The sequence below is a fragment of the Taeniopygia guttata genome, chromosome 2 (genome assembly GCF_048771995.1).
Source record: "Taeniopygia guttata chromosome 2, bTaeGut7.mat, whole genome shotgun sequence".
Lineage (NCBI taxonomy): Eukaryota > Metazoa > Chordata > Aves > Passeriformes > Estrildidae > Taeniopygia > Taeniopygia guttata.
Window position 1 is genome coordinate 87,499,404 of NC_133026.1, and position 25,167 is coordinate 87,524,570.

General features: G+C 37.5%; 1 protein-coding gene across 28 annotated transcripts in view; it reads left to right on the top strand.

The window, feature by feature from the left end:
* Positions 1-25,167, top strand: part of LOC100223410 (poly(rC)-binding protein 3) — a 499,051-nt gene that overhangs the window by 176,198 nt on the left and 297,686 nt on the right. For 26 of the 28 annotated variants that reach the window (XM_072924405.1, XM_072924404.1, XM_041714247.2 and 23 more), the window contains one exon: positions 22,200-22,256. The exons of the other annotated variants lie outside the window; for them this stretch is intronic. The gene's annotated coding sequence lies outside the window, so the exon portion shown is untranslated. The remainder of the gene's footprint in view (positions 1-22,199; positions 22,257-25,167) is intronic. 28 annotated transcript variants of the gene reach the window in all.

Sequence of the window (25,167 nt, forward strand, 5' to 3'; positions counted from 1 at the left end):
TGAATGTTCTTTAAGTGTATATTAGTAGCCTGGGCAGAAAATCAGAAAATAAAAGTTCATATCTTTATTTAGGAGGTTAAGTCAGCTGAAATTGATTCTCTTTCCTAAATGGAGTCTGATCAGCAGTCCTGTTTCTCACCAAGGATAGAGAGCACATTGGTGACTGCAAATTGAATGATGACCTAGGAGAAAGTGTATAATTGCCGACACCCTCTCCTGAACATTTTTCAAAAGCATAGCTGTGGAAATTAGCTATTTCTAGCTAATCATAGCTAGATTATAAGGAATGTCAGTTTGATGGAGGTGAGGAAAGAAAGGGGCAGGAATGGGACTGTCAGAGTTAATTCTGCAAAATGACATCTGGCAAAAAAGCAATTAGGGTTATTTGGACAGCTTGCCCAGAACAGCATATTTCTCACCTTTGTCATCCATAGAAGTAGTAGCTGCCTGTACTAGATACATTTTTGTGTAAAGCTGCAAAAAATGTAGGTCATGTTTAAGCAAGCTGTTGTAAAGTTTAAAACTAAAAGGGTAATCCTAATATAACAAGTAGTTGGGTTGCTCACTACAGTACTAAGGTTTTTATTTTTTTAAAAAAAGGTGACATATCAATCTGTATTTTGTGTTAAAACACAGCACAAGGCAAATAAAATCAAGTTTTATCACTGCCTGTGCTAAGTGCACTGGAAGAATGAAGGCTGAGGTGTTTTGACTCTGAGAAAAGCATGTCAGCTTTGCAAGAGTCTTGCAGATATGAAAAGATGGAGAAGGAAAAATATAAGCTCATAGTTATCTGAAATCTCAGCAGTTTGCCCCGGTTTTCTAATAAAACAAAACAGAATGAGATGACCAACTCTCACAGCATGCCACCACCAGAGTTAATACATTACTGGCTGATGACAGTGATTATGTTAAAAACTGCCTATACAAAGCACCCCTAGGATTAATTAGCAGATAAAATTATGAAAATTCATTTTTGTAAATATTACTGGGAAATGTAGATGAAAATATTGGTTGCTGCACATGCTTTTGGAAAGGACTGGCTGATAGAGGCAGAATAACAGCTCACTGGCATAGAATAGTCTGCAACAGTGGAGGAAGATCTCCTTTGGTTTCCTTGCCACCAACCAATTCTTGAACACAACTGAATTGCATGTAGCCATATACATGCAGCATAACTAAAAGGATTTGCTCTGCTATTTTCTTGTAGCTCTGAAGCTCTTCTGAGGCTTTTTATAAATGGCAGTAAGGTCCATCAGGCTCTTACTCAATTTTTCAGGAATATGGTGATTATTGTGATGCACAGGCTTCTGGATTTGTCTCCCACTAACATTAGCTGTAATGAGAGACAAGGCAAACAGAGGTCATCATCTAACACTAGCAGAGTTCCAGGGTTTAGGATACAGTTTCTTGGCTGTTTTTCCAGATGCATTTAGCATGCCCTATCCTTTTTCCCTTGCAGTAAGGGTAGATTTTCCTTCCACTTTCCCAGTAACCAGATTGGTACTGCAGTCATAGAGCATTGCAGGCTCACCTGGGGTTAAACGGTTTTCTCTATTTCAGATTTTGTGCCAACCAGATTTAAATTCAACATTGTTTGTTTAGGATTCTGTACTCAGCACTTTTTATTAGATGAGAAGAAGCCCTGCATTTAAATTATTCAGTCTTTAGGACTGATGAAAATTGTCAATCATCTTCTAGCATATTTAACTTATCCTAAAGGATGCTTACAGGGGCAAAAATTCACATCCAGTTGCATTTATATATCCTTAGTTTATTTTGTCACTAAGTGATTCTGTCCTCCTCGCTTTCTGATGTGTTCTTGTGTTGCCCTACAGACAGTGGGCAGAAATCAGTTTTTGGATATAAAAATAATAAATTCCATTTTCCTCAAATTGATAAGACCGACAGAGAAACAAATGACATGGAAACATTACATATTCCATGACGTTAAATAACAAGGGCTGGCATATCCTGCCTAAAGTAGAAGTGCCACTACAGCAGGTTATTTCCTTGGCACTAACTGGAAAGTCAATAAGTATTAGAATTATTTCTGATATTTACAATCTGTCTAGGCATCAGAAGAGATGGTGTTAACTATGAAATGAAAACAGGGCTGAAGTGGAGGGGGGATGGGGCATGCAATATGGGAGGGTGTGTGAGACAGACCTGAACCAGACAACCATTTTTCCCATCCCACAGTGTCAAAATGCTTCCACCCCACATCAGGAACATAATATTTCATTAAAAAAAATTAGTAAGTAAATCGTTGGCAAGATCCTTCCAGGACCAACCTTTTCAGAAGCCACACTGGAGTGCAAGGCCCAGGTGTGCTTGGGGTGGGAGAGAGGCACAAGGCTGGCATGCATGTGACAGCATGTCCCAAGCGTCCAATCATCATGGGGGCACAGGATGACTTGGGCATGGGGGTGACAGGGACAAGGGTGCATGAAGCCCCTAGTCAGCACCTTCTGGGTGCTCAGGGTGCAAGGAGAGGCATGGACAGTGTAGGCTGCCAGGTGAAATGTCTCCTTATGGAGGAGCTGTAGGCAGCACTGCCACAGAAACAGGAAGGCACTGCATTTGCTGGCTTGGGGTTTGGTGTTAGTTGGGAGTTCTTCCTGACATGGAAGAAAATTAGGAAACCATTTTCCTAATGGTTTCATTAGGAAAATCCTAGCCTGCTCTGCCATTTGAGAAAAAGTTGGTCAGGGCAGCTGTGTTCTCCCTCCTGAAGGAAACCCAATGGGCATGATGAGCCAACCCCACAGTGGGAGAGGTTTGTGCTCTTGAACTTGTTTTGGGTTTGTGGCTACTTTAACCAAAAGAGACAGTCCCAGGGAACTGGTCTGGCTGAAATTCATATTCATTCATTTCTTTCACATTTGCCCTTCTGCAGATAAGATCATCAATCAAAAGAAAGCAGTTGTCTTTATGCCACATTCCAGTCTTGAAACAAGATGAAAGCCAGTTGGTGATCTCCATATAGTAACAGCCTTTAGTAAAAAGGTGCTTCAAAGAACAGTGATGGTTAAAGCATCACCATCCAGAAGTGGTTACTGAGCCAACACTTTGCACCTCTTTAAGATCATCTGAGGGAAATTGCCACATCCAGTGCCCCTCAGAGCAGACAATGACTTCATACAGCCTCATGCAGGAGTGTTTTTACTGAGCTTGTGGTTGCTCTGTCCTTTTATGGTGATATGAATTTTTGTGAGAAGCTCCTTTGGACTTTAAAAATACCCAAACATAATAATGAGAATGTAGAAATACCAACCTCTGAACAGACATTGCGCGCATATGCTCCCAGAACGACAATAGAGATAATATGTTTTATTTCTTCATATTTAGAAACTTTCCCTAATGCTACTGAGCAAGGTACTCAGATTCGAAACTATACATTTTTTACTACATCCTGCAGGTCTCTGTACTCCTTTTCTTTTTTCCTCCTTGTGAATCTGGATAATTTTTTTTCAATATCATTTTCTGCCTGACTCAGCAGTTGTCTCTATGATAAATCTGAGGGACAGGAAAGGGGACAGGCTCTTTATCTGGCAAAAATTTAATGAGCTATGTGTTTCTTTCAGCTCTTAGTGGGAATAAAACTTTCTTTGTAAAAACCCCTGAGAAATTTATCCAACTGAGGGTTGTCAGATTTACATGGACTGTTTTATTCATTTGCTAGCTTAAAAAAGAAAAATCAGGCCCAGCAGTCAGGTGTACCATGTAGGTGTGTGATACACCCTAGAGGACTATGAAGCTATGAATAGTTAGCTTCCTATAATGCCAAGTACCTCATCCATAATATATAATAATACCAATTTTTTAATTCTTCCAGAAATTCCCATGTAAAGGTACTCTGCAAAAGCAAAGAATCCACATTAAAAGGCATGAAAACACTTTGGTTAGACCTCTGTTTTTTCTTGTTTATGATAACTAGTTGGGAGTAATTACTTTTATTTTATATCATTATTTATGACGTTTCCAAATGAAGAAGGTTTGTAAGTACATAATTTGAATGTAAAATTGTGGCTTCCTCATCAATGTTCAGGCCTAAAGTATTTTCTGGATGATTTTTAAGTGCATCAGGTAAAAATAAAAGAAAAAAATATAGGATTGAATCTTTAAATTAGCATGATGTCTTGAGCGAATAGCTGGCTAATGAAAGCCAACAGTAGCATGTCCCACAATCATTAAATGGAGCTACAAGTGGCCAGCTGTCAGATATGTTTCCACTGAAATACTTGCCCATTTCTGAAGATCTTTTCTTTTGTTGTCTTACTCATTTGAGAGAGGGGATCATGCTGTCATTTTCATCACTGAAACTTTACTTGTAAGTCTGGAGTGTGCCTAGGAATCATAAAAGGAATAAATCCTTGCAATTTGCCAAGAACCTGAAACCCTCACTTCTGGTAATCTGTCTGTCATTTGCAACCAGGGAGATGTTAATATGAAAAGCAGGGTTTTTTTTTAAAGAGCTTGGGAAAGAGAATAAATTCCCATCACTTGTCCAGCTGCTGTGTGCAGTCACCAAATATCTCTGAAGATATCTACACTGTTTAAAATCAGTTTATGACATTTTTGTGGTTTTGGAGGAATTCCCAAACCAAATAAATGGGTAAGATTCTACAGAAGCCATCTTATCAACTGTGTATTTCATAGTTAAGTCTCCTGCCATCCTCATTCCCTGTTGTGATGTGTCCTATCTAGGCTTTGGTACTTACATACACTCCCTTAATTTCGTCATCTCTCTTTCCAACACAGTAGCAATGTTAACGGCTGACTTTTAATATTCAAAGGGCAGTACCTATCTCCTACATTTACAATTTAAATTACCAGATTTTAGGAACTGGATTTATAATTTTATTACATTGTCTATACCTGCTTACTCCTCTGCTGAAGCCTCATTGTGTTATCCCCACTGGCCTCAGCACAAACACGTATTCTGGGGCAAGGTCAGAAGAACCAGATCTGCGAAGAAGTATTGCACTGTTGTGAGTTAAAGCCTAAGATGGAAGGTGAAAAATGCTGCAGGGACTCCCATGAAGCCTGAAGAAACCATGGTGACTTGGGGAAGGTATTTGTATATTTGCAGGCTGTTTCAGTATTACAGCTGGTATTGTCAGTATGCTGGACTGTGTAACTAAAGTGGCCAAATGCTGAATTGGCGTCCTTGCACTGGTTCACTAGGTCACTCTAAATAATAGAGCTTTACCCCCTTGTTAGTCCTGATTACCTGCTAAATATAGAGATATAAGGTTCTCCCCACTCCTGTATTTATCAGCTTCATCACCACCACAAGGCAGAAAATGGCCTTTTCATTTTCAAGAAGGTTCTAAACAAAATCTGTCACTGACACATGGTCAACTCTCAGAACTGGATCAGAATGAACAAAAAACTTTTCCATGTGCCTGATTGTCTTGCAGTCAGTTTTGATGGGAAATAGGAATAGGATGTTTGATCTGCATGAAAACTGAGAAACCACAGATACAAGCTCTGGGCATTTCTCTGCTCTGCACATACTTCTCTTACTTCTCAGCTGCAGGCAAAAAACGTCAGTGAAAAGAAGCACATCAAAGATATTCCAGCTGTCTCTGCACAATCCAGCTCCATGGAGGAATGGAATGTCAGCTGAGGCAGGCTGGGGCTGTCATCTAGTGACAGCAGTGTTGTCCCCTGTAAAGTAGCTGGGGTTTTCTGGCAGAGCTCTGCTGCTCACTCTAAGCTTTGCTGCAGGGCTGGTTTAGCTGCTGGTACCTGACTTAGGCTAAGTGTGTCCACCAATGATTTTGGTTGCTCTTTTGGGATACAGTCAAACCACACTTACACGTTTGTTTGTGTCTTTGCATATGTCTGAGAGCAATTTGCTGCAGCAAATTACAGGTGGGCTAATAATAAGGGTCACCAGCAAGTTAGGATTCAGCCAAACTTTTCTGAATTTGTCTCAGAGGTACTCTCAACATCTCTGTTCAGGAATTTATTAAGGATGGTAAGAGATATTTATGGAGCTTTGATTCTGTGTTGTCACACAGAGGTGAATGATGTTTTCAGGGCTAAAGAATTAAGTTGAACTGAACATTGCCCCTTGTAAAAGTGTTAATCTCCTGCAGCTCACTCATGCTGTGATGATTCAACTCTAGTTGCTGCTGCTTAGCTGACTACAAGATGATACTCTAACACCATATCATTAATTACTACTACAATAACTCAGGAAGGGCATGGCTAAAATATTTAATTCTTACTGTTTCCTGTTTTCTTACCTCAGAAGAATGGTATTTCAGAAGGAATTTAGGAATAATTCAAGCCCACTGTCCTTCAGACTGATTTTGTTCTGTTTGCTCAAACACGCCAGTTTTTATTTGCAATTTTTGAACTAGGATAAATTACAAATGTATCTTCTATATTCATTTACTCTTTTTAAGTAATGGAAATCCTGTGACAAAAGGCGTGACTTGCATGGGAAATGTGTATAGGGCCTTTTATGCATCCAAAGAGACTTGAAACATTTTGGCTTCTACAGTAGAGATGTAGTCATGAAATATGAAACAACAAAATAATCATCTCCTTAATTTTGTTTGCCTGGAGTATTTTTATTTCTACACTGAGAGCAAAGATATACAAGAGTAGCATAGTATAAAAGCATATAAATGTTACTATTTTTTTCAGAATAAGCAGAGATAGTTATGTTCCTGATGCACAGTGCTTGCAGCATTAAGGCCCTTTGTGCTTCTCACCCTACCCCAGCAGAGGAGAGGCTGGAGGTACACAAGGATCTGGGAGGGGACACAGCTGACCAAAGGGGCATTCCACACATAAGGCATCATGCTCCAGCCTATAGAGCTGGAAGGAGGATATGTTCAGAGTGACAGCATTTTTCTTCCCAAGTCACTATTGGGTATGATAAGTGTGCAGCTCTCCTGTGGATGGAACACCTGCTTTCCCATGGGAAGTGGTGAATGAATTCCTTGTTTTGCCTTCCTTATTAGATTGTCTTTATTTCAACCTACCAGCTGTTTCACTTTTACTCTTCCAATTCTGTCCCACATCCCACACAGGGGAAGAGAATGAGTGATTGCAAAGGGCTTGGTTGCTGTCTGGAGTTAAGCCATAACAGCTCCCTTCCTGCCTTTATGTAGTTGGGGCTACAGAACAAGGCTGACAGACAAGTACAAGTGCAAAATGGACTGTGGCAGGGTGATTTACTTGGAAATATTCTCCTTTGCTTGGACTAGGGGAAAAGAACATTGCCCAGTTAAACCTGGTGTAGGTGATGACCATGACTGCAGTGCAGTGGCAAGCTCTTCCACCAGAATGCATACATTTTCACTTTGGGCCTGTATTTTAATTTGAAGTCTCAGTTCTATTGCATAGAATAATCAGTGGGACAATTTGACTCCATATTGAAGTGTTCAAATGGTTTAAAAGGTTTGGGGCTGAAGTCATTTGGAATAATATCCAGTGTTTTTCTTGCCATGTTGTTTTGAAGAATTTTTTTAAGTAGATATGGTGAATTTTTTTTCTCATTTAATAGGAATCACAAGAAAAGACAAACTAGTCATAACTTAAACTTTTCTGAATAGTAATTTGAATTTACATGGGATCAGGGATGCTTTTGTGTGTCTATTTTATTTTTTCTGAAGTAAAAAATATTCAAATTGAGAACTTGGGAAAAATGAGCAGATTTCAGATGAAGTGGAAAACATGGAAAAATGATAACTTGTTTTTCAACAAGAACAGTAAAGCTATATAATCAAAGGACAGCAAATTGTTATTGGCTTGAGTAGAACTAGATAGATGCCCAGTGATGATTTTTAAGAACCTAAACCACAATGTCCACAACAGATTTCAGATGTTTCAGATTTTACTGTGTATGTCCACACAGTGTTTATTCTGATGACTCCCATTCCAATTAACATCTTTTGTTTGTTTGTTGGGAATTTTTGTTGTTTTTTTGTTTAATGAATAATCTATTACTCTGGAGTTCTCCTTAGCAACACAGAACATAAAGTGTAGTTTGTTGAATGATCCTTGCAAACTCAGACCTTTCCTAGTAGCATCACACGCGTTATTTGATTTCCCTTCAGCTAAGCATGTCTTTGAAGTTTTAATGGAAACCTGCCAGAAATTCTGACAAGGTAAATAACTGCTTATTTTCAACCTCTCCCATCTCCATGCTTAATTTATAGATAGATCTTCATGTTTGGGCTTACAGAGCCTGTCTTAAAGTTTATGAAATGTGATTTGACAACAAAAACCTACAGCTCTGTATCCCAAAGCAGGTGAACACTGTGAGGTTAAGCAAATGTTGGAATCCCCCCAGGATACTGCCAGAAAGCAGTGAAATGGCTTGGTGCTCCAAACTCAAGTTTTACCATGGTGCTCTCATTGCTCTGCAGCAATGGTGGGTTATGCCCCTACCAGCAACTGACATAGCATTTATTCACAAGCAAAAACTTGCAAATGTGTTTTGGGAAAAAAAAAAAAAAAAAAAGAGGGGGGGGTTGGAAAATACTAATTAAAATCAAACACTTTTAACTATGGAAAATCTTTATAATCTCCACCTTGTGGCTGTCTAAGCTTGCACCAAAAATAATAGTATTTTTGTCACCAAGGTTATTATAATGGAAATTTTCAACTACCATTTTCAAAATACATAAGATCAAAATCCACCTTATTTTCACAAACATGTCTATGATGCCTGAAAATTATTGTGAAGGTTTCTGTTATAGGAGATATTTATTAGCTTTATAACTTGCTAGTGCATTTATGTAATTCTTCTGAGAATTTATAGAGTTGTAGACCTTAGTCTTGGAAAGAGTCCTGATTTTTCTTTTCTTTTCTATACTAATCAATGCAAATGTAAACTAGAGCATAGATAGGACAGAGGAAGAAACTGAACTAACTTTAAATAAAATTAATGATATTTTTATGACACCATAAATAGTAATAGTAACCATCATTACTAGTTGCCTCATAAATCAGATTAGGAAAATAGTGACAAGAGCCCTGTGGATTTGAAGAATTCAATTTTGTAGACTGAGAACAGAAACATTTTTGGATTCTATCTAAAGTTCTCTTTCAATTAAAAAGGTTATCACATCTATAAGATATATAATTTTTTTTAAATCTTTGCATTATTTTTGCTGCCCGTGGTTTCTCAGCTTTTGTTCACCTTTGGGCCAATCTCATTAAAAAGCAGGGATCAAAACTATAATTTTTGACCATGGGATGTAGAGCATCTAAATTGCTATATAGATAGGGAAAACAGATACCTCTTATTCTAACAGCTTCAATATTGATCTCATTAATTGGCTTATAATACACTGTCACCTATGTTTAAAAAATAAACAAAAAACTCTGTTCTGATATTAAAGACTCAACCTTGCTTTTTGAATAACATTCATGTGGCAGGTGAGCATACAGGTTAAACCAGCTTCATCTTTAATCCAAGATACAAGGTTTTGTATTAATGATGCCAGATTTTCTTCATCATTCATTCCTAGAATGGTTTTCTTTTGGAAAGGATAGTAAGAAATTCCTGACGTTGTATAGGTCATGTTTCCAAATTTTGTCTTGCTAAAGATTATCTTAATAATCAACTTCTTGAAGAAAGAGGTGTGGGACCAGTAAAAATATTCCATCAAGAAACATCCTGATATATAAGCATTTGAGACACGTGAAACCTTGTTTGTCTTAGAACTTTTGTGTTAAAATAAATGTGATCCATTCATGTGTTTCAAAATAGAATTAATTAGGTTGGTACATGAAGTATAGAAAAGAAGCATGTTTTTAGGGGATTCAGAATCCCCTTAAGCCCCTAAACATACTTGTATTTAGAATTTCTAAGTGTACCATATCTGTACTACAATATCCTGCATCATCATTTTGCTCGCAGTAGTTTGCCTCAATACACAGAATATCTGGCCCTATTTTCTGATAAATTAATGGGTACTGTGGCCTCAGCAGACCTAATTTCATTTTTTCTTTCTCTGAATGTTCACAGAGAAAATATGAGATACAAAAGACCAAACTACCCCTCATCCTGCTTTCTTCCTGAAATATGGGACTTAGAAATGAAGCATCAATGTGGGTGTAGTTTCAGTTCTAATTATTTTGATGATGTTTTCCCACCACTAATGCTGAGAATAAGTACACATCTCCATTCTTGCTAATCTGACAATTGGCACCATTGCTGTCCCCTGGCACCATTATCCATAGCGGTCAACAGGGAGCCATCTCCCATCGGACACATCACGTTCAAATATTTGTGGAAGTGGACAGGTTGCTTCTAGGGCCAGCTCTGGGGTGGAAGAGCTCTAGGGTGGGTCTTGCAGTCTGAAGTCTGAGGACATGAATTTCCTTGGGTGCCAGGCTGCTTCCATGCACATCCATGGCAGGTGTGCCTGTGCTGTTCTTGCTTTCAGAAGTCAGTAGAGGCTGAAGTGGCTTTCTGTGGAGATAGCAAAGGTCCTGCACAGCTTTTGCTCATCCCAGCTGTCTGACTGGATCCAGCCTTATTCCTAAAGAGCTACTTCAGTACACAGGCATCATCTTTCCTAGCTTTGCTGGTCCTTGATAATTTTTTTGATTCATCGAATGAGCTATACTGTGGGTATATGGAACTTCTCAGTTCCTATGCAAAACCAGGCTGTATCCCCTGGTTGTCAACTCAGGAGATACAGCACAGTTAGGGGAAAAAAAAAAAAAAGAAAGAAACGTGAAGTGTCCTATTTCATACAAGGGAGACCTGCTAAGAAGTCCAAGCAGAATTCATAAGGCTTCAGGCAGGGAAACATTTGTATGAGGAGGCAGAGCTAAAAACTGAATCTCTACTATTAAAATGAGAAAAAGAAGGGGGAAAAAGCATCAGATTTTAGTAGGCTGGTGAAAAATAAGTATGAGAATTTAACAACTTCTGGAAAGTAAGAAACAGTTAAGGCAAATGCCTCTTTTTTTTATATTATCTTGTGCTTTAGAGCTGGTTGACAGCCCAGAGAATTACTGGTAGGCCCAGAAGGGAAACTCTGCCTGTCTTAACTGTGACAAAATCTTTGAAAGAAGATACAGCTATCATGTCAGCATTTCCATAAAGGAGAGCAACACTCCAGAGTCCTGAAAATGCTTCAGAGCAACTTCCCAGTGGGGCTTTGTGAGGAGTTCAAAGAGGCCATGTGAATTCACAGAAGGGAATTAGGTTGTCCTTTCTCCTTTCTGCAAGGTAGGGAGTTACCTGTTCTCCCACTGAGCTAATAAATTGCTTTTAGAGTTGAATAAATAACATGAGGGGAGGGAGAAGCATTCAGTGATGGATTTCAGTTTCTGCAAGAACAAGCACTTCCTCCAAAAAGCAGAAGATCCTTTTGGGCACAGGATCCAGGCATATGGCCATTGGCATTTTTGACTTTTGAATAGCTGCCAGATGATGCAAGATCTGATGGCGTAGGTGAAGCTTGAAATTAGTCTTTAAACCTCCCAAGATCAATCATTGCCCTTTGAAGTAATTCTCCTTGCTCATGGTACAAGCAGAGGGCTCAGAAAGCACAACCAAAGAACAGCCCTTCTTAGTGCTTCAGAGGCAGGAGACAGTCCCTTTTTTCTATTAGGTAACAGAAGTAAAATATGCCACTGTGAAAAATGGAGATCCTAGAATGCCAATGAGACTTCTTGCAGATGAAACTCATGTGGAAAGTGTTTCCTGATATCAGTGTAACACTCAGGGATTCAGGCTTTGGAATCAGCCATGTATTTTACACATGAGATGGAAAAGATGTTCACTTTCAAGTTCTACAATATTTGAACCTATTCCTGCCTGACATGCACAGCCAAAATGTGTGTGACCAATGGATGAACTATGTATTATTATAGCTGTGATATCATGAATGACTGCCTGATTCTCTATACCGTTAAAAATTAGGCTAATAAAAATTTCAATGGATAATGAAACTATTTTTTCAAGGAAAGAAAGGATTGTGGGGAGAAAGCATGGAGAGAAGGGTATTTTCAGCAGGTATGAAATTATTTTATAAAGAAGACATGAACATTTAAATTCCTTATGTGGATTTGTAGTGCTTTATCAAAGGATGTATATTGGTTACTTGCAGTGATGTATTTACCTGCAGCAAGGACATGAACCTCAGTACAGAACAAAATCTAATATTGATGGAAAAACTCCTGAATTTGACTTTTCCTTATTAATTTCAATTTATTTTAGGAAATGTTTTAGCATGTTCTGTTAAAAGGTACGTCACTGATTTTACTTCCTTTTTTTTTTTTTCCCTTTTTTTTTTTCTCTTTTGCCTATGCCATTATGCATTCAAATACATTGTAGCATCTACAGGCTCTTTTCTTCCTTTCTGAAGCAGATTAAAGCATACCATGTTTGATGAACCCATAAATAAAGACTTCTATTTTCACTTCTGTTTCAATCAATGTATATCCGACAAAAAGGGAAAGAAAACAGAACACATTTTCCCTTCAGTTGTTCTGGGTTACCTGGAAGTTCACGATCGAAAAATGTGTTTGAAACCTCTTTTTGTAAAACTGAATAAATTAAAACAACCTATTGTGCGAATTTTTGGAACAAGATGTTTCAAGGAAAGGGGAAGAAACTTAAATTCACATGCACTAACATAGTTATTTTTCTTAAATAGAGATAGATTTTTGCTGAAGCTGTTGAAGCTAGAGTATTTTACCCTCTTGTAATACTTCAAATTTCTGCAGGAAGCTAATGTATATAAATTTTGGTAACAGTTGAGTGAAAACACTTTTTCAAAGCTTGTTTGAGATGGAAGTCAAAGTAACCAACAAGCACATAACTGTGTGAAGTCTTTCAATTGTGCATTTTATCTCCCATATTCTAGGAAAACTAATGAATTATACCAGGCTTTTATTGCTCAGACTTCTTTTAAGCTTTTGCAAATTCAGAGCCTAAAGTGCATACAGTTTGGCATGCTAAACATACATTTTCCTGGACTTTTGCATATTGAAAAGGAAGATTTTTTTTTTCCTGAGGTAACTGGAAAAGCCAACCTGAAAATTGCTGTATTTAGTAGTAGTGTCTGTGGAAGCACCAGGTCACAAATGTATGTGTAGTAAGATGAGATCCATTTGAAGTGTTTGCTATGTCTATCATCTACAGAGTAGCAGGATTTATGTTTCTCAGCAAAAATTTTTATATCCAAGACATATTCTTTTCAGGTGCTTTCTTATCTACTGTCATTTTATACCTCTAAGTGGTAGAAAATGGCCTTTATCAATGGTTAGAACAAGCAGACGCTCCTTTCTCTCGTATTTGATGTACTTTTTTGCTTTTGTTTTTACCTTCTCTATTTTTTTAACATTTGAAGTGTACACTCTTATTTACACATTCTTGCTTACAAATACTTTTTATTTCTTTTTAAGCCATGACTACTTCAGTAAATGATGCCACTTCTCCAGAGAGGGGTTGTAAAAAAATTAACATTTAAAAAAAAGAAAATAAAAGGAAAATTTATCTTCTGAAACAGTTCTTCTACAGCAGAAAATTTCCTATATTACATGGATATTCTGAAAATGCAAAACAACATCAATTCAGTAATTTCTGGATTCCAAGGAGTCCATGTCTAGCAGTCAGGAAAACACCCCTTAAAGAACATGGACAAAACCCAAATCACTATGATAGTTCTGAATTTGTAGAAGTGCAGAGAGATCTACTGAAAAAGCTTTTTAAAAGTAATGTTTATATGTGTGAAAGAAAACTGATCAAAAATTTAAGATGTAGCCTGCTTTGGTTTGGGTTTTTTTCTCATATCTATTTTTTTCCTTAGATGGTAACACATTTTTTCCCTGTTTTGTTCTGCCTGCCATGGCAGCTTTAAATTTGCCCCTGCCCTACTTTTTCATCTCCTACCAAATGCTTCCTCTAACTTTTGCTGGGATCTAATTTTCTGAAAACAAGCCAGGTGAAAAGAGTTCAGATGACTGTTTATGTAAAATACTGAGACACATGGGGGATCATCATTTCATGCAGCAGGTATTGGTCATGAACCGTGAGGTCTTATGGAGCTGGTCCTGGTAAAGTCATCAAGGTTCCACACTCAGAATGGTTATTTGCCCTTACTGCAGATCATACAAGACTCACCCTTCCTCCCCCTGCAGCAAAATCAAGAAAGGATGAGAAGAACACTTGAAACCTTGCTACTTGTTCAAAGAAACCAAAACATGCAGACATTATTTTTGCAGAGGAAAGCTTGTGAATGTAGAAGAGTAAATCCCAGAGACTTGGAAACAAGATGGCGAAAGAAAGTACTTTAAATTTTAGAAATACCCTATTTTATTTAACAGCTTTAGCAATTTAAGGTGTATTTATGTTCTCAGGTTTTAGCAGAAAGTGTCTCTTCTATGAGCACTATCATTCCTGTTGCTGTAATGAATGCCAGTGTTCAAGGCAAGGTGCAGATGCTCACTTAGGAGGAGGCTGAGCACCTGGGGAGCACACAGTAAGAAACTCTGCCAGTTATTTTCGTTAGGACAGCATAGAAGCTGGAAATTGAGTCAATACATTTGAGTACCTTTGGGGATCTGGAAGCTGTGGAGGTGTCTGTGCTGGGAACAAAAGTGGTGCTATATCCTCTGCTGACAGCACATTGTTTTTCCCTGTGGCCTCATCATCAGTGGTGTAGTGGCCAAAAGGACCAGTGGCTGGGGGGACATTGAGTGGGCTGGCTCTTCACTGCGCCTTTTCCTTCTGCCCTTGGATGCTTCCTTTTACTTGGCTTCTGCTTGAATTCTGTTTGACAAGTTTCCTTGGCTATTAGAAATGATTTGCTAAATCTAAATGCTTGTTAATATTGGTGTGTCTGTCATTTATGTGGGATGTCTTGCTGTGACAACCAGTTTTACAGAACTATGAGACAGTAATCATGTTTTCCACTACCTGATATTTTTCTATTCAACACAATACAATCCTTTGTATTAAGATCAATTTGAGGAATCTTTATAAGAAATGTCATATCAAAGTGGGTTGTTTGATAAAAAAGGGTGAAATATTTCTTCAAGATTGAAGAAAGTGATGCAGTTATTATTTTAATATAACTACATAATTATAATTCCATGTTGATTTTTAATTTAGTCTACAGTTCCCACACACCATCTAAACTGAAGAGAAGTTCAGATCCCTTGCTTTTCTATAGTCATTGACTCTAGTTAAGGGACTGTTTAGGAGATGATGAGCTGTATTGAAGTTAATGGACCGGAAAAGGGGTTTGCAGTAGTTTTATTGATAATGTGGAAAAAATTAATCCAAGTTTTAATACAGCTTCTCCCACTTTAGTAAATTGTCCAAGTTGTTAGAATAACAATAGCAGTGGATTTCAGAAGACAGTGATTTGAATCACCAAGCACAGGGAGAGGCATCTTGCTGTACAGGTGCCTGCAAGTGCAGTAATTCTAAAGATGAGGGAGAAGGACAGACAGCAGTAATTTAGAAGATGTGAAGCCCTACACCTGAAGTCCCCTTTTAAGGGCTCAACTACTAGCCACAGAATGACTCAAATGTTAAAAAGATCAAAGTTTCAGATTGTCAAAATTCAGTGCACTGATTTGGAGTAAAACTAAGCTGCAAGCTTTAAAAGTCAGCATAGGCCAATTCAAAGTTGGTGCTTTACAGGCAGCCAAGAGCAAAGAGAAGAGAGGGTGAGTGTAGCAGGTAGTTGTGTGCTGATGGGAGTCCTTCTGACAGTGGATTGCAGGATTGGAGCTTCTGATTTAAAGGTCAGGTGGTATGGATGTAAGACCTTAAGGCCTAAAAGGAAAAGAAGAAATTCCTGTGTGGAGGGTGAGCTTGGAGACAGAGGGCTTTGAGCCACATTTAAAAACAAGAATTTTATTACTTTGGAAGGTGTGTGTAACAAAGCTTCTTAAAACAAATAAATGGCATCCCTATTAAATCAAAATAGAGTTTTATGAATGCTTAATTTTCTGTGGCAGGAGTTATAATTACACGCTGAATACTAATGTATTAATTACTGATTGGAAGTTAGGTTACTTCTCAAATGATGGAAGAAAGAGCACAAATTTTCTTCTTTGAATTCAGAGAAAGATGATAGGTTTGTGTAGGTGTTTAACAGCATAATGGTGTGTTTGCTAGTAAGATTTTTGCTAATTTTGGTGTCATTATAGCAGATGCTGCAGTACCCATATAGGAGTAAGAATAATACAAAGAACATTACCTGCTAATGTTAACTGCTTTGTACTTGTTCTCATGAGTATTTTGGATAGGCACAATATCTGAAAGCACCTGCCAACAAGAAGCACCATAAGAAGCAAAATTCACAAACAGGATATAGAGTTTTGAACCAATTTTTTTTTCTTTTTGTTTCTTCCTTGTATAAACGGTACCTTTCTTTCCCCTTTCATCTCTGTGAGCTGACCACTTCTATTACTTTCTTATTTCTGCTGAGGCTGGTAAGCTGGTTTGATGCATTCAGCAGTCAAAAGTGCAGTTCTCTGTGTATTTGTGTTGGCTGACTAAGCAAAGTGAAAGAGGCTGACTGTGAAAGTGAAAAGGTGATTTACACTGGTGTCACAGTGTTGTGCAGTAATAAAACTCAGGGACTGTTGGACACACATTATATTATACAATTATATAATTATAAACAATATAATTGGAGTCAGTTGAGCTTGAATGCAGCAGGCTGTTATTTAGCAATCATCTCTTTCAAGGCTCATTAAACGCAGATTTATATAGAAAACCAAAGCTTTGCTCTATAAAGGCTAACTATGTGGTGGCATTTATTCCCCAAAATGTAATGCACAGATCTAAAGCTGTCAGTTTCTATAATGGACTTACTCAGTGATTGTGAATGAGGCTTTTCAGCAGATATGACAATCCCGAGCTTTTTGCCTTTATTTGAGGCATTGTTTCTGAGAGTTTATTTGTATGTCTGGTTTGGAAGGCTAAAGAGCCTACACACACATACATCTGTCATCTTAGATTTTGCAATCTGACAAGCAGGGACACTACAGATGGTAAAGTGTTTAGAAAGGTAACAAACATCTCTTGAAGTCATCAATATTTTGGTCTTACTTTAGCCCCTTAATATTTTGTAGTTCTGAAATGAGGAATGAGTTTATGGGGAAGAAAAGTAAGATGCAAAAGAACTTTTTTGCTCTAATCCTAAGGAATTTAGCTTTATTACCTGATATAAAATAAGTTTTATTTTAAAAAGTAAAGGTATAAGAATTTTGCGAATTAAGAAGAAAAGCCACAGAACTAAGAACATCCTACCATGAGGAGATCTACGACACATATGTTGGTCCAGTCTGACTCAACATTTTAATAGTTGGCAGAAGCTTGTAACATAAAGTTGTATTTAAATATATAAACTGAAAATTAGGTGTTTAAATATTTTTATCTGTTTTTTTTTTTTAAGTATCTAGAAGTCTATCTGATTTTTTAACAGAGTTGTGAAAGAGCTGTATAAAAAACTAAGACACGTACTTGAAAGGAGAGCCTGCAGACTACCTCTCTGGGTACAGCCCTGTGGGAACACAGCTTGGCACTACCAAGAATCCGGCCCACATGTGTTCAAGACAGTTTTGCATTTGTTATAATTTTGTACATGATTTTTTAAATGCTTCATTTTAATGCTGTCCCTGACATGCAGTGTGTTTCATTTCCATTCCTTCTCTCAGTGATCCATGGGGGCCTGACAGATGCAAGGCTCCTGTGAGTTTTGTCATGCCTCTGACTGCACAAATGCTGTGCCATGATGCAGGTGCTGCATCACTGTCTCCAGAATGCAGTACCTGACCTCACCAGCTTGTGGCTGTCAGCCTTTTAGTAAGTTACTGCATTTTGCATCACTGGCTTTCTCTTTGCTGGGTCAGAAATGTGTTTTCACAATAATAGCAGTTTACTTCAATTCACCCACGATACTGGAAAATGTTAATTATTCAAGTATCAGTCATTGTAGATAGATGTTTTGAATCCATGTAAAGCATTGTGCTGTTGATACCTTTACCAACTGTATCTTAGCTTTAGCCTTTGGTAACTGTGATGTAGAGCTGTGCTTCAGAGCTCTTTTCCCTCCCCCACTTCCTACTTGTTGGCTCATTTATCTAAATGTGTTAACTTGCAGTATTTCTGAGGATCACATTAGAGAATTAACAAGGTCCAACTTCTTGTAGCACCATCTTTAAAATTTAGAGATAAAGCATTTCAAAACACTAGCCATAAAATTCAATGTTTTTTGGTAAGACTAATTTTTTTTTGCTTTTCATAAAAAAAAAAAAAAAAAAAAGTTGTGTATTTTCTTAGGAACATAAGGAACATAGAGCAGTCTTCACTGGCTCCACTGTAAAATGGTCTCACAACATTATGACAATGGTTTGATAGAAAGGTTTTTGCTTTTTCCCCCTCTCCTCAATCTTTCCTGAATCTAACCAGATAATCTTGGTAGTTGATTTGGTTCATGGATTGTGTTATAGCTTTGATATCCATGTTTTTTTCAGAAGTCAGTAGATAATGAACCTTAGCTGGAAACAGGCTTGGAAAAGCTTGATCTGCTCGTGTTAATTCTGTATCTTCTGAGTGCACAAGCACTGCATAACTCAGGTCCCCAGACTTTCAATTTCTCAGTTCCATTAAACTCTTTTTAAAAGAAAATACTGAGTTATGTTAATTAACATTGCCTTTTTTGTTTCCATCTAAAGTCCTCTCAGATAAATTACCAGTGGTCTCCTGGTGCTTTGGATGAAAGAAGCAATCCTTATCTAGTGCTTTACAGAATTTCATGTCTAGAAAACAGTGCAATGTGAAAATGTATCTTGGTTAATCACTATAATATAGTATTCAGTTTTCTATTATTTGCAAAATATTGAATTTAGACCCCAAATCAAGAGCTCATCTTTCCACGTGTTTTGACTTTGAGGTACTCTTTTCTGATGTACCACAGCTATGAAACAGGAATTGCTGTGTCACAGGGTTTTTTCACCCTATAGATGGCAGGAAAGAGAAGCAGCATCATGGGGTTTCTCTTCAAATTTGTGTTAGCAACATCTTCCCAAGGTGCCTGGCTCCTTGGGAGCCACAGACACGGCAATCTCCACCACAGGGATCCCACACTGTCTTTCTCTTCCACGAGTTTTGCTGTCTGTGTGTTCTTCCCATGAAGGTGAGCAGATTATTCTTCAGGATATGTAGTTTTGCTCTGCTTATCCCATCATGGCTGGCTCATTAGGAAGCTCTGCACAGGGAAAGAACAGTAGCCAAACAAGCCTTTGTCTGTAGAGTCACTGTGATACCTGAGCCATTGTTCTTTCACATACTTGAAACAATAAATTCATATTTTGCCTCAGACATTAGGGAGTTATAACTTAGAGCTGAGGGTCTTTGCATTGTTACTTGAGGGAGAATTAAACAATACATAACATGTATGATAAGTGTAAAACAGCCTTAAGAGGAAAACTGAATTACACTGCATGCCAAATTGTTTGCTCACTGAGAAAAATGCACTTTTTTTAAGCTTTAACTCTTTTAAGAAATTTGATATTGGTTAGTGTGTCTTGCACATTTTTCCAATTGCATTTGTATCAGCTTTCATATAGTACATTTCCTTCTCTGACAGGTTAGTCCAAAGATAAAATATTCCCTTTTTTAAACAGCCATATTGCAGACAAAGAGGACAGAGCACAACTAATAGGATTCACTCACAGATCTTTTCCATCATTAGTATTGCATAACTCTGTTTTGTGCACTGAAAGGTGACGGTCTTTTTAAAGAAGGAAGCCAAGAGATAATTGAGATATGAACTCCATCTTGATGTAAAAAGGAAATGCTTTCAGTTCTGTATATAAGGAAATACGTTTGAAATTGAAAGAAGAAAAACACTGCGTATTAAACCTGGTGAATCTTCAAGCTAATTTTTTAAAATCTAGATAAACATATGTATCAATGATTGAATATGTTGCTAATATATTTCCATTACACCGATTTTGCTTCATAAATCTTCCTCTAAACAAAAATGCAAATAGAGAGACACTATAGATTTTAAACATAAAGAAATTATGGATCTTAAAGCATTTAAAAAAACCTTTTTTCTTTCAGACTTTAGCAAATTTATTACAAAGATGAGATAGGTATGCCAGTGTGTATCCTGCCACTCATCTTTAAAATGTTTTCAGACCTCATAGAAATAGGCTGTGAACGCCCTTCTCAGTCATGGCTCTTCCCATGGCAGAGCCTGCTCAAATGCCTGGGCCACCCACAGGACTTGTGCACCTTCAGGGAAATGTAGAGACCCTTCTGAGTTCAGCAGGGGACTAAAGGAACTGGTTTCATTTCCTATTCCTAATAGTTTCAAAGACAGAGGTTTTACTGCTTCCAAGGAACTAATGCAAATAATCCTTCAAAGATATTCAAGGCACAGGAAATGTAAAGCAAAGTGAAGTGTAATTCATAGGGGTGGGATGGAGCATCAGCTTTGGTTTGTTAGTTTGAAAGCAGTGGATACATTTAATCTGAACTGCAAAATGTTGTCCAACTGGTTCATCTCTTTTAATTATTGAAATGTTCCCTAGGAAAGCTGTTCTAATAGAAAACAAGTGCTGCAAACCAGCACAAAGGCATGTGTAACTCTTCTCTCGCATGAAGGTGTAAGTGCGTGACAAATCAATTTGCCTGCAGGCAATAGCAGAAAGTTGATAGTCTGCATCTCTTTCCTCTTCATACCATGCAAGTATGCTGTGACAGAATTATTCCTGAGGAATTTCCTGATGCATTATAAAGCCATACTGCTGGTTTGAACCTTGCAGCATGTAGCAGTGTTAGATTTTACTTTCTTGTTTGCACTTAGCTATGTGCAAACATGGGTCACCACAAAACAAAAAAAAAAAAACATGGAAATAATTGCCCTTTCTCAACTCTCCCAAACAACTACATTTTTAATTTTTTTTCCTTCCTTTTATATCCTAAAATATTGATGGACATCATGCTAGCCCAGGGCAAGAAAAGGGGATCTGGAGGATAACATTGGCCATTCAGGCACTGCTATTATTCTCTTTCAAGTTAATGGAAGTTCTGTCACTCAATTGAGTAGAAATGGGATTGAGCCTTTGCTTACTGATCCCATTCTGATGCAGTCAAGCTTCCTGCATCTGTATCACCAACAGAAAACAGGAAGACCAATGTGGATAGATATTGCTTTAAAAACAGTATCAGGTGTCATAGGTTAAATTATCCTGATTTGTGTATCTTTTCATAGCCTACTCTGAAACAAGATTTCTTGTGCGGCTTAAGTGTAAAACAATGTAAGCCAGCAATGGTGGATTCACTTTTCGTTCTTCTCTTGAGAACTTACAGTTCTGTGCACCAAAAGATGGAGAATTGTGTGTTATATCATCTCAAGTTTACATTCAGGTTATATTACTGTCAATCTAGTAGAAAGTTGAAGCTGTTTTCTTTTCAAGAATATTAGCATTATAAATATATTCTGCATACATTTATGAGTGTTGGACACCTCTAATTTCTGCTTGCTTTCTAGTGAATGCAGGCTAATAGGGAGTCTTGTTTGTCTGGCTTTGTAGCTCAAGAAATTTCAGCAAAATTGCTCAAGATCTTAGGCTAAATATACGAGGACTAAATTCTTGACAGGTAAGATTTTCAGAAAGCTGATTTCATAAAAATGCAATTGATATAATGGTACTGTTGACAGAAAAGAGCTCCCTCATCCCCCTGACAGTCCTTATTGTCTCTTTCCATTTCCCTTTTCCACACCCTTCTTTTGTTTTTTCTCTGAGAGAGAAAATTTGAAGCAAAGATGAAAATTGGAAGTAAAGGAAGAAAAATGCGTCTTGTTTTCTGGTCTTTGAAGATTTATTCAAAGGACATCATAAGAATTTGTGCATACCAATTCTAATTTTTCAGTAATCTCTAGGAGGTTTTGTACATCTTTCTGAGATACTTCTTAGAGCCCAGTGCTGGACCCCAGTGAGCACTGTATACAGATTAAAATGAGATTTATCACTGATTGGGAAGTCAGTGATTTATCAGTTCATATTCAAATTGCAGCAGAAAGTGAAAAGAAAGTTTTGGGATCCTAAGTTGTTTGTAGTGCTAAACTGCTTTTCATCCTTTCCCACAGAAATCCATGATTTTTTGCCTGTTCTAAAGAGGGCAAGACTTTATCATGAGTGAAAATGTGTTGCTTCATATTCAACAGGTCAAGTTTTCTTTGGATTGAGGTGGAGCTGTGGCTCATGGACATCTGATGTGATAGGTAAGTTGAATTTTATGTATCTTATTACATTATTACTACATGACAAATATTGATCTTGATTATGCTAGTGTAAGTTCAATTTATCTTTCTTATTTTGCATTTTCACCAGTAGCAGTGAAATGAAAATTTGCCTTTCTTTCCATTTGTCCCAAATGACATTTCAAAAACAAGGTTTAAATTATTAGAAATTACCATTTTATTTAGAAATAATATAGCTCAGGAGTTATTTAACAAAAAAAAAAAAATTAAAACAAACAAAAAAACTTCAATGAGCCTTATTTCTTGAAATAAGGTGTTAAGATATTCTATTGTGAAAAGGATATTTAGGTTTATAAGAAGACAGTTCAGAAAATCTGGTATAATTGATGTACAGCCCATGTGCTCATACATTAATAGATAATTGTTTGGTGAAGTAATGGTCAACAGCACTAAATTACTTAATGGTGCTGTTTTCTCTTTGGCTTTTTAGTCACTGTGCAGTGTTTAAAAAAAGGGTCCAAGAATGTCACTGAAGTGAGACTAAAGTAGAGGTAGAATCTTATGTTGTGCTGCTTGCTGACTTTTATCATTCACAGTAATTAATACTTGAGGCATGCATCTACAGATCTGTTTGGTCTTATGAAACAGTGGTGGGATCGAGCAGGAGTTTTGCTTACCCTGAAGTATGTGAGGCTGCTCCAGTGCTAGAGAAATAGTGAAGAAAACGTACAAAAAGTATTTGAGTTAAGGATGCATAAGGCTCTCGAAACACTTTGTCACAGGGACATCCACCATGGAAGCAATTCCTGGAAGGGTTTTGGTAATCAGAAGCAATTAGGCAAATGGTTAGGCATACTCTGTGTCAGTCTAATAGATGCATTGTAGAAAAGTGTATTTAATTGTAGAGAGTTGAGTTGAACAATTTGGAACTGCAACTTAAAGTTGCAATAAAAATATCTAGGTATAAAAGAAGAAAAGGAAATGATAAATTAGTTTGCCATCTCTGAAAACCAGTTTAGAACACTGCCTAATGATGTCATTTTTCAACTTGCAAGGTAACTTTTTCTGAAATAATCTAGACAAGATATATATAAATATATTCCTGGTAGGCTTTTAGTCCTATTTACAGTACATGTTGTTTTTTATATTAACTTTTTTATGGTTAGGATTTAAAAATGGAGGTAGGGAAAAAAATGTCCATGCATTCTCTACTGGTCTGAAGATAATGATACTTTTCTGAAACTTCAATATTCATACTTCATAGTTCTCTTTTTATGAAGTTGTGTGGGGGAGAGTTTCACTCCTTTCAGACTGTTTCACTTTGATAACTTCATTCAAGGTATCAAATATGTTTGGGGGTTTAAACTTGCATTTTTCACTCATAATGATACAAACCATCAAAGACAAACTGGTAGCACCAGACTAACACTGGGATGAGGAAGTGGCAGTAATTAAATGACAGGGAAGGTAAAATATATGATAATATTTTTAGCACCAGAAGAGTTTTCCACCCAGACCTATATATCACGCATGGATGGAGCAGCTTCTAAAATACCAGTACATTATGATTTACAGCTCAGAAATTTGTCCTTTCCTAGATAAAATGAAGTTCAGCTTGTGTGCATGAAATACCTTGCAATTTATTATACAGGCAAGCACTTAATGGGGTCTGAGCCTGAATGCCTCAAATGAGAGGTGCACTCATATTGCAGGAGTGCTCGAGAGAAATCAGTGTTACACACATGTATATGTAAATGCAGTTGAGAACTCTGGATCAAATGGATATTTTTTTCCAGGGCTATGTTGCCTTTTATCATGAGTTGGAGAAATTCATTCTTGCTTGTAGGAAGCAAAAAAAGGTAAAAATGGTGCTCCAGAAATATGTGGATCTCTCCCTCCCGGCAGAAAGGGAAGGATTCATATCAGAGAACTGCATGAGCTCACCTTTTCAGTAGAGGTTTTCTTCCTGGTGTTTGTGTGTGTGTACAAGCATCTGTTACGTAGCATAAAAGATCAATGCATTTCATAGATATGATCTTTCCTTAAAAGAGGAAAAATCTAAGATCTAAGAGGATAATTTTTTTCCCTCACTATGACAGAAGCAAGTGTCCAATGTTCTGGAAGGTCTGATCCTGAGGAAATGGAATATAGATTGTACCACAGGTTTAAGCCAGAAACAGTGTGACAGAGTAAGAGTCTGTAAAACACACACAATATTGTCAAGCCATGAACATACTGAAAGTTTTTTCATAGTAATATAATTAATGTCCTAAAATCCACCAGGAAAACAGATGTCAGCCACTGGATTTGATGTGTATACAGCTCATTATGTGGGTAGAAGGATTGCGAGACCTTTATTGTTGCAAGAGGAACAACACTTTGCTGAAAAAAAAGAGGCAGGCACACAGGCAACTGTTTCAGGAAATGACATTCCAGCAAGCTGGAAATATAGAACTGAGAGGGAAAAGAGCCCAAAAGTGAGAGTTCAGTGGCAGAGGTTATAGTGGGGGAGCTACAGTAAGAAGCTGATGGGGATGGGAAAGTGAACAAATAAGACAAAAACACCCTTCATTATCCCTGGTTCAGTACCTTGGGCTTCTCTCATTGCTAGTGCTTAGTTACTTTTTGTGATGGCAACTCCCCATCTTGATTCATTCTGCTTTAATTATCAGTTGCACAGCTTGAACACAGCAAAAGAACAAAGGAGATGAAATCGGCCAGGTTCAGACAGGTCCTCTAAGGATGGCAGAGAAGAATAAAATCTGCTGAAGGTATTTGGGAAAAGTTCCTTCTCTGTTAAGGAATAATGCCAGTTAACTGGTATGTAGAGAAAATGAAGGTGCACCATCCACATGTAGTTAAAAAGTACAGGAGACGTAAACTGCGCTGTGAACATGCACTATATGTGTAAAAAGTCAAGCAAACTCACCTT